This window comes from Neofelis nebulosa, chromosome X (genome assembly GCF_028018385.1).
Source record: "Neofelis nebulosa isolate mNeoNeb1 chromosome X, mNeoNeb1.pri, whole genome shotgun sequence".
Lineage (NCBI taxonomy): Eukaryota > Metazoa > Chordata > Mammalia > Carnivora > Felidae > Neofelis > Neofelis nebulosa.
This window is the reverse complement of record NC_080800.1, coordinates 128,300,585-128,311,888: the sequence shown is the minus strand read 5'-3', so window position 1 is coordinate 128,311,888 and position 11,304 is coordinate 128,300,585.

The window sequence follows — 11,304 nt, the reverse complement described above, 5'->3', positions numbered from 1 at the left end:
CCTCTATTTCCTTTAGGTGTGCTGTTAGATTTTGTATTTGGGATTTTTCTTGTTTCTTGAGATAGGCCTGGATTGCGATGTATTTTCCTCTCAGGACTGCCTTCGCTGCGTCCCAAAGCGTTTGGATTGTTGTATTTTCATTTTCGTTTGTTTCCATATATTTTTTAATTTCTTCTCTAATTGCCTGGTTGACCCACTCATTCGTTAGTAGGGTGTTCTTTAACCTCCATGCTTTTGGAGGTTTTCCAGACTTTTTCCTGTGGTTGATTTCAAGCTTCATAGCATTGTGGTCTGAAAGTATGCATGGTATAATTTCAATTCTTGTAAACTTATGAAGGGCTGTTTTGTGACCCAGTATATGATCTATCTTGGAGAATGTTCCATGTGCACTCGAGAAGAAAGTATATTCTGTTGCTTTGGGATGCAGAGTTCTAAATATATCTGTCAAGTCCATCTGATCCAATGTATCATTCAGGGCCCTTGTTTCTTTATTGACTGTGTGTCTAGATGATCTATCCATTTCTGTAAGTGGTGTGTTAAAATCCCCTGCAATGACCACATTCTTATCAATAAGGTTGCTTATGTTTATGAGTAACTGTTTTATATATCTGGGGGCTCCGGTATTTGGCGCATAGACATTTATAATTGTTAGCTCTTCCTGATGGATAGACCCTGTAATTATTATATAATGCCCTTCTTCATCTCTTGTTACAGCCTTTAATTTAAAGTCTAGTTTGTCTGATATAAGTATGGCTACTCCAGCTTTCTTTTGGCTTCCAGTAGCATGATAAATAGTTCTCCATCCCCTCACTCTCAATCTAAAGGTGTCCTCAGATCTAAAATGAGTCTCTTGTAGACAGCAAATAGATGGGTCTTGTTTTTTTATCCATTCTGAAACCCTATGTCTTTTGGTTGGCGCATTTAATCCATTTACATTCAGTGTTATTATAGAAAGATACGGGTTTAGAGTCATTGTGATGTCTGTATGTTTTATGCTTGTAGTGATGTCTCTGGTACTTTGTCTCACAGGATCCCCCTTAGGATCTCTTGTAGGGCTGGTTTCGTGGTGACAAATTCCTTCAGTTTTTGTTTGTTTGGGAAGACCTTTATCTCTCCTTCTATTCTAAATGACAGACTTGCTGGATAAAGGATTCTCGGCTGCATATTTTTTCTGTTTAGCACACTGAAGATATCGTGCCAAGCCTTCTGGCCTGCCAAGTTTCAAAGGAGAGATCAGTCACGAGTCTTATAGGTCTCCCTTTATATGTGAGGGCATGTTTATCCCTTGCTGCTTTCAGAATTTTCTCTTTATCCTTGTATTTTGCCAGTTTCACTATGATATGTCGTGCAGAAGATCGATTCAAGTTACGTCTGAAGGGAGTTCTCTGTGCCTCTTGGATTTCAATGCCTTTTTCCTTCCCCAGTTCAGGGAAGTTCTCAGCTATAATTTCTTCAAGTACCCCTTCAGCACCTTTCCCTCTCTCTTCCTCCTCTGGAATACCAATTATGCGTATATTATTTCTTTTTAGTGTATCACTTAGTTCTCTAATTTTCCCCTCATACTCCTGGATTTTTTTATCTCTCTTTCTTTCAGCTTCCTCTTTCTCCATAACTTTATCTTCTAGTTCACCTATTCTCTCCTCTGCCTCTTCAATCCGAGCCGTCGTGGTTTCCATTTTGTTTTGCATTTCATTTAAAGCGTTTTTCAGCTCCTCGTGACTGTTCCTTAGTCCCTTGATCTCTGTGGCAAGAGATTCTCTGCTGTCCTGTATACTGTTTTCAAGCCCAGCGATTAATTTTATGACTATTATTCTAAATTCACTTTCTGTTATATTATTTAAATCCTTTTTGATCAGTTCATTAGCTGTTGTTATTTCCTGGAGATTCTTCTGAGGGGAATTCTTCCGTTTGGTCATTTTGGACAGTCCCTGGAGTGGTGAGGACCCGCAGGGCGCTTCCCCCGTGCTGTGGTGTATAACTGGAGTTGGTGGGCGGGGCCGCAGTCCGACCTGATGTCTGCCCCCAGCCCACCGCTGGGGCCACAGTCAGACTGGTGCGTGCCTTCTCTTCCCCTCTCCTAGGGGCGGGATTCACTGTGGGGTGGCGTGGCCCGTCTGGTCTACTTGCACACTGCCAGGCTTGTGGTGCTGGGGAGCTGGCGTATTAGCTGGGGTGGGTAGGCAAGGTGCACGGGGGCGGGAGGGGCAGGCTTAGCTCGCTTCTCCTTAGGTGATCCACTTCAGGAGGGGCCCTGTGGCAGCGGGAGGGAGTCAGATCCGCTGCCGGAGGTTTGGCTCCGCAGAAGCACAGAGTTGGGTGTTTGCGCGGAGTGAGCAAGTTCCCTGGCAGGAACTGGTTCTCTTTGGGATTTTGGCTGGGGGATGGGCGGGGGAGATGGCGCTGGCGAGCGCCTTTGTTCCCCGCCAAGCTGAGCTCTGCCGTCCGGGGGCTCAGCAGCTCTCCCTCCCTTTGTCCTCCAGCCTTCCCGCTTTCTGAGCAGAGCTGTTAACTTCTGACCTCCCAGACGCTAAGTCGCGCTTGCTGTCGGAACACAGTCCGTCCGGCCCCTCCGCTTTTGCCAGCCCGACTCGGGGGCTCTGCTTGGCCGGCGAGCCGCCCCTCCGCCCCGGCTCCCTCCCGCCAGTCCGTGGAGCGCGCACCGCCTCGCCGCCCTTCCTACCCTCTTCCGTGGGCCTCTCGTCTGCGCTTGGCTCCGGAGACTCCGTTCTGCTAATCCTCTGGCGGTTTTCTGGGTTCTTTAGGCAGGTGTAGGTGGAATCTAAGTCTGAAATCCTTTTCACTGTTTGTCTCTCTGGCATAGTTTGAGATAGCAGTCTGTATTTTCTTTCTTAACACTTATCACGGTTTTGGACTACATTTTTTGTTTTATTTTGTTTATATCCTGTTTCTCCCACTAGATTGTAACATACACGTGGACAAGAACTATATCTGTTTAGTTTACCACCCTATTTTCAGAACCTGGTACATACTAGACATCAATAAATTTTTGTTGAATGAACAAATGGTACCATCATCTATCCAATCACTCAAGCCAAAAACTCGAGTCACCTTTTCTCACTTGTCATGTTTTTGTCATCAATGAGTCATCTACTCATAGATTTTAACTCCTCACCGACTCATCTCTGTCTCCAGTGCTTCTGCCTTAATCTCACATAATTTCTTAAAATATACAAGCGTAGTTTTCTTTTGAAGGTCTATTTTCATTATATAAAATTTATTTTTTATTTCTTTTTATTTTTTTAAGTTTTATGTTTTTACTTAACATACACTGTTACATTAGTTTCAGGTGTACCATTTAGTGATTCAACACTTCCATACATCACTCTATGCTCATCACAAGTGCACTCCTTAATCCCCATCACCTATTTCACCCGTCCCCCTGCACCTCCCTTCTAGTGACCATCAGTTTATTCTCTATAGTTAAGAGTATGTTTCTTGGTTTGTCTCTTTCTTTTTTCCCCCTTTGCTCATTTTGTTTCTAAAATTCCACCTATGAGTGAAATCATATGGTATTTGTCTTTCTCTGACTTATTTTGCTTGAAGTAACACTTTCCAGCTCCATCCATGTTGTTGCAAATGGCAAGATTTTGTTCCTCTTTATGGCTGAGTAATTTCCCAGTGTGTGTGTGTGTGTGTGTGTGTGTGTGTACCACATCTTCTTTATCCATTCATCAATCAATGGACACTTGGGCACTTGGGCCACTTCCATATTTTGGCTATTATAAATAAAGCTGCTGTAACCATAGGGGTACATGTATCCCTAGATATGTCTTCTGGGGCAAGGGAAGCAAAACCAAAATAAACTATTGGGACTTCATTAAAATAAAAAGCTTCTGCACAGGAAAGAAAATAACAAAACTAAAAGGCAACCTACAGAAAAGTAGAAAATATTTGCAAATGACATATCTGATAAAGGGCTAGTATCCAAAACATATAAAGAACTTGCAAAACTCAACACACTGAAAATGAGTAAACCAATATAGAAATGAGCAGAAGACATAAACAGAGATTTTTCCAAAGAAGATATCCAGATGGTCAACAGACACACACAAAAAATGCTCATCACTCACCATCAAGGAAATATAAATCAAAACTACAATGAGACATCACCTCACACTTTTCAGTAAAATTAACAACATAAGAAACAACAGGTGTTGGTGAGGATGCAGAGAAAGAGGAACCCTCTTGCACTGTTGGTGGGAATACAAACTGGTGCAGCCACTGTAAAAACAGTATGGCTATTCCTCAAAAAGTTAAAAATAGAACTATTTTTTTTTGATCCAGCAATCACACCACAGGGTATTTACCCAAAGAACACAAAATCATTATATAAAATTTCTGAAAAGGGGTACCCTAAGTTATTTCTGCTATCATGGTAGCTTTGCTCACAGTGTATTTTGACATGGAATTTAAAATTCCCATTGCCTTTACAGCTTACCATACAGTTTCCTACCTAACTGCATTTATTTTGATGAGTAATAAAGGCTGTCATTAACAAATACCTGCTATGTGACAGGCAACAATATTTTGAGGTAAGTTCTTATTGTTATCATACCCTAATTTTACAAATGGGGAACTGAGGCTTATAGAGGTTAAGTGACTCCCCCAAAGCCACACAGCTAGTAAATGACAAGCACAGGATTCGAACACAAATTTGTCTATCGGAGTTCTGTTTTGTGGGTTTTTTTTACTTCACTATTATTACCTCTAGTCATTAGCAAGTATATTGTCATTGACCACATGTGACTAGCTCTTCATAATTTCTGAAGTACTTCACATATTATCTCATTGAATCCTATTTCAATGGTCTGGGAATCTGAAACTTGGAGAGAAGTCCCTTATCAAAATCACAGATTAAGCTGGTGGAATCCAAGGCTTCTGACTCTCAGTCCATAAGTCTTTCCATTATATCATGCTGTCTTTGTAAGTACTCTCAAGCATGAATCTCCTTTCTTTCTCATGTTCTTCATAGCACTTAGCACAGGGTTGAGCATAAAGTAGCTGCTTGCTGTGTTTCTTGGTATTATAACTTGATTTAACAAGGTGCTCAGGTTTTTATAAATATAGCTTCCTGACAACATGGATGATAATATCTATTCCTTTAGTTTCTCTGAAAACAGAAGTTTTCCTGAATTAATTTCTCATAGGTACATGGGCAACCTTTAATTCTCATTTTCAATCTTGAAAACCTTAACACTCTCTACAGTCTTCTAAGCAGGATCAAATTATCTTATTTTATGATCCCTTTTTCTAGTCCTCCACTTAAATACCAGTTCAGAGAAATAGCAAAGAACTTTTCTACATACCTAAGAATTATCACTATTGTCCTCCTTTACAATATTCTTATGTTCAAGTACACAGTAAATTAAAGATGGTTCTTGTCTCAACTATTAAGATTTAATGTAAGGACTTTCTTTTAGTCTGTGGATACCAACACAGTCATTGTTGCTACCAGTCAAGCAACACTATGCAGTTTTTTATGGGGAAGGATTCAGTCTTGGGTGAAAGGATATAGTGACAATGAGTCAGGAGCTTAAAAATGGCCCATTCTGCTGCCAGAGTTGCTACAGAATCCCTTGGTGGAAAGCCCAGATCTCTTCCAGTAAACTGCTCAAAATGTTTGATTCCATTTTTTATTCGGTTGCCAATTTATTAAGTGGTTAACCTTGGAATGCATCTATCTAGCATTTAATTAATTAAAGCCAGTTTGAAATACCTTTAGAAACCTTACTAATTTCAATACACCAAACTGGCACATTTATAAGCATCCATCAATTGCTGAAATACTAAATCATCTTCACTAAGATGCTGTTGTTGCCAGCAGAGCATTAATCAACTGAAGAGCTAATTGTTAAGCCGAGAGAGTAAAAGCAATCCAACACATCTTCTCCCTCTCCTCACAGTTTGGGAGAAGGAGAGAAGTGGTGAGAATTATAGCTTCATGGAATTTCAGAGTTTGAAGTGTCCTCAGAGATTATTTAATTTATCCTTCTTGTTGTAAAATGGGGAAAGTGAAACAGAACGGTGAGTTAGTAGTAAAGTCAGGATTAGATCCCATGGCTCTAATGCATAGGTATTCTTCATTTCCAGAATACTTTTTATTATGTAAAATGATTCTTACTTACTAATCACCCACTCTATACTTCCATACTGGGAGAAGAGTGCAATGATACCAAATAGTAATTGTGTATCTCATAGAAAATTTCTGACCCACATTGTTGTTTTATTCTGTATCCTATTGGTGCAGAAACTCAGAACATAAATTTTGAAGGACTAATTCTAAAGTCATTACTTTCTATTAAAATGAAAATAATCATTTTCCTCATCACCTTTATTCCCCATTACCTATTATAGGTGAATCCCTGACATCTGGGGTATCAGACCACAGTGGTACCTATAGCCACTGAATTACAAACAGTGGTTTAGAGAAAGAAAGAAAGAAAGAAACAAACAAAGAAGAAAGAAAGAAAAGAAAGAAAGAAAGAAAGAAAGAAAGAAAGAAAGAAAGAAAGAAAAAGAAAGAAAACCATTTCTATTTGACATTGAACTTCAGGACATGCATTTGTGGAAGCACTACCTCATTAATATTATGCTAAGCCAAACATAATGACAATTTCCATTCTATGAATCCACACCAGTTGAATGCATGGCTCTGCCTGTGGTAACATAAGCAGAAAAATAAGTCAACTATCTGTGGATGCTGGGAAACCAATCCCCCACAACATATAAACAATCTATGAGAGAAAAAGAGAGAAAGAGGATTGGATTCAAAGTAACCCTGGACCAAGCACAATATATCAGTGGTGCTCAAACTGGAGTGTGTATAAAAACCACCTAAGAAAATTGCTAAAAATAGTGTGAATGTAGAGAGGTAGCAGTGGTTCCCAAACCTGGCTATGTGTGTGGTAGTTACATAACTGTATACAATTATCAAAATTAATCTGATGGTACATTTAAAATGGATGAATTTTATTATATATAAATAATAACTTTATGAAAATTATAAACTATTAGGTCATTTTGTGGAGGGGAAATGGTCTTGTCCTCAAATCTATACAGCCACAAAAGTAAACCCATTGAAATTTTATTACAATAAGAAAATGGTAGAGATGTTAATATTGACCTAAGGAAATACTAGGCACGAATATATTTAAAAGGGAAGAACCAATGAGTTTCTCTCAAAATGAGATCATTTTGTTTTTTAAGAAACCAATTGGAACCACAATTGGTTATTACCTTATTCCTATAGCTATGAGAAATGGGCTGAGACTTAATACATTGGTCAATGACTATACAGACCACATCAGGAAGGATTGGTAACAGAAACCTAGACACACTCGTTAACATAAGGCAAATACTAAATAGCAGATTCAGTGCACATGACAAGAAATTTCAGTCAAGTAGTTGAACAGAGCGTGATATCGGGAAAGCATTAACAAGCTGTAGAAATCAGCCTAAGCATACGGTCAATTTCTTGGGGGAGTTTGGCAACAGGAGAGTGACAACCATAGGACTGAAGTTAAAGTTATGACTCTATTACTGTAGATGAGAGGTGTGTGAATACCAGAAAGATTTCAGTATAAAAGTACAAGCACAGGTTTGGAACAAGACAGGGACTGCCAAGGGATCCGTAATTCAAGTTGATAGCTTGGTCATGTAAGAAGCTGCCATGGGGAGCTGTTAAGAGGATCTATTGAGATTATATTTTGAAAGGAAATCTTGGGAATATATGAATCCTGACTTATCCCAACTCTCCCTTATTTCTATGAGGTCCCTGACATAGGTATAGCCACAAAGAATACAAAGAAAACAAACAAAAATGCTTTATTGTTAGCTGAGAACTTGGAACCTAATATTAAATAAAAACTCTAGTAGCCTGGCTGAGTCATATAGAAAGATCTCTGTCTCTGTCTTTCTCCCTCCTCTCTCTCCCCACCTCCCCCTCTCTCTTTTAGCTTAAAGACTTAAGTGGCTTCCTTCCAAGCCCAAACCTGAACCTCTGATATAACCTTCCAGTAACATGAAAGGCCACATCTTCCAATGCCAGAGAAATGGATCAAGGAAGAAAAACATTGCTCTAAGCAAACTGAGTGAGCTATAGCTAAGCTAACCTAGACTGCTTTCCCTAGACCCAGATATTATGTTTGAAAAAAGGAAGAGGACAGGCAATAAAAAGCAAGTGAGGCTTTCTCCTATGAGGTACAGGCTGCCAGTCATCTTATCATTAAAAACACTTATATACCTGTCTCCTACTCTTTAACCATCTGTAATCTAACAGAATCCCCACTAAAGACTTCTTTATAGCTAAATTCAACAAACACTGTTCAGTTCTCATCTCATTTGACCACTCCATGCAGCATTTTATTTAGTGAAACGCACTCTTCTTCCACCTTCCATAACACCACACTCTTCTGGCTTTCTTCCTACCTCTCTGAATTCCCCCTTTCATTATTATTTGGAAATTTCTCCCCTTCTACTCATTCTAAATGTTGAAAGCTCCTCAGAGCTTGGGCTTGAATTCTCTTATCTTCCTATGCTACATTTCAACTCCAGCTGATTTTGTTTGGTCCTATATCTTCAATTAGCAAATATGCTGAGGACTTCCAATTTTATATCTTCAGATCAGACTTTTTCTCTGAGCTTCATATTCACACACACAATCTTTGTGAGACATCACTTAGATATTTACTCATAGGCATTCCCTAGTTTGGGCCATCATCATTACTTGCCTTGGAGTTGTTATTGGAGGGAAAGTGAGCAGTGGGTTTCCCTGTTTCCTTTCTTACCCCCTTGTAATCTAACCTTCATATAACAGCTAGCTTTAACATATAAAATATATCATGCCTGTCCCCCACCCAAAATATCCCAGTGGCTTCCCAATTATCCTAGAATAAAATTGAAATTCTTACCATGGTCCATAGAGGCCCTGCATAATCTTGTCCTTCTAGACTTTCCAACTTAACCCCGTACAATTCTGCTCCCCTTGTTCATGTGCCTTTAGCTGTGCCAATTTCATTTCCATTATGAATAAAAACACCAGCCTTTTTTCTGCCTCAAGGTTTTCACTCATACTATTTCTTTTGTTTGAAATACAACCTATGTAAACTCTTCCCCCCAATTATCTGTACCTAGAACAGTGTGTGGAAAAAAGTAGCTGCTACACAAAATATTTCCTGAGTGAATATATCCCAGGCCTTTCTTTATATTAATAACAATATTTTAATCCATCTTTTTTACTCTTTTCAGTTTCCTAATTATTAATTCTACAGTAGTATTGCTTTGATCTTTGATTTGATGCCTGAGTTCTATACTCTGCCTTTTCATCTCATTCTGTTGTTTTATCATTTGTCTTTGAGTCTTTGTTTTATCAGATTCATACAGTCTATTAATTAGGGTATATTCTAAACTGCTATAACAAAGAGATTCCAAAATACAGTAGCTCAAACGAGATAGAATTTTATTCTATTTCACATAACAGTCCAGAGGTAAGGTGGTATGGGGTTGGTTGGACAAATTGTATAGCTTCAATGTCTGTGTCTAAATAGACTCCTCCAGTTACCATTTTCATACCTATAGCCAGTAAGAAGGGAGAAAGGGTAAGGGGAGCATACTCATTCTTTTCAAGAGAAGGTATCTGAAAGTGAAGCATATTACTTTTTCTCATATCCTATTAGCCATAACTTAATTATATGGCCACATCTACCTGCAACAAAGGTTTAACAATGTAACTTTCTAACTGTGCAACTATATGCCCAGGTGAAACATGGGAGTTTTATTATTCAAGGAAGATGAGGAGGTGACTTTCAGTATTTGTTATATATTTTCTTCCAGATTTAGTTCTTTTGACTTCTTTTCCCCTACAGTGTGTTCAACTTTTTGCCATGCTACTTCTTTTCACCTTGCTTATGTGTTAACATGGGTGATCCTACCTATTCTAGACCTTTTTTGCACTAATAAGATGTTGGGAACTTAAAGTTCTTTCCACCTATGTATTATGATCTAAATTTGCATTTATCAAACTTTAACTTACATAAGAGTCACCTGGAGGGCTTGTTTAAATCCAAATTCCTAGGCCTTATTCCAAAATTCTAATTCAATAGTTCTGAGGAGGGGTCCATGAATTTTCACTTCTAAGTTTGGAGTGTGAATACAAATGGGAAGCTCAGTTGAGATTTGTACACAGCCTTGGAGCATCTGGGTTCTTTCTTGTGAGATTTGTTGAATTGTTGGTAAAAGAGTTTACCTGGTTAGGAGTATAACTTATTCCTGATTAGATATCTCTAAGCTATAAATTGTTTTTACAATTTGACATGAAGTTCTGAAAAAGAGCAAGTCCTGTTTGTTTTTCCTACCTTTGTGTAGTGGTAGATAAGGATCTCTACTATAAAGAGCTTTCCCTTGATTTTACCCCAGGCTTCTTACACACACCTTCAGTCTCTTCTCCAAGGTATTATTGACTCACATTCTTATCCCAGTACTCCCTATCATCATCCCACAGTTTCCTTATATCATTTATGGCTATATAAAATTAACTTGTGATTATTTCTCCACAATAGAATGTAGGCTTCATAAGGGTAGGGGCCATACGTCTTATTCAATTAGAACAGTGTTTGGCACAGAATAGGTACTCAATATTTTTGAATGAATGAACAGATAAATGAACAAAGAAAGAGATATAACTAAGCTTCTTCTAAGAAGAGTATGCCTCAAACCACACTATTTTTTCAAGGTCTTGGGAGGAAGAGTCTACAAAAGAAGTAGCAGGAGAGAAAGCCAAAGTTTCTGAGCACACCTAGCTGAAAGTACACCTACTATTACAAACAAAAATAAGGAAAAAATAGGGAAAAAGAAGAAAAATATATTATCCTTGCACACTTTTAGAAGAAAACATTGCTTTTCCAAGTGAACTGCCACTTAAAACCCACCTTCCAGAAAGATGGATATATGAATAAAACTCACTTTCCCTCTACTAACTCCAAATTATCTGCCTGGCATTATCTGACCTATAGTTTAACAGCACCACTCTGACTTTTCTGAAGAGATAGAATATAGAGAGTATAGTAACAGAAGCAAGAAGACCTGTTAGGCAGCTATTAAGGTAATATGGGTGAGAGATAATGTGAGCTTCAATAGAGTAGTAGCAGTGGAGGTCATAAAAGGGGGCTGTATTCCATATATAATTTGAGTGGCATAGCCTGAAGTACTTCTTGATATATTACATGTGAGGTGTTAGAGAAAGAAAAGACTCAAGGATGGACATAAAAACTAGAATAATGGAGTTGT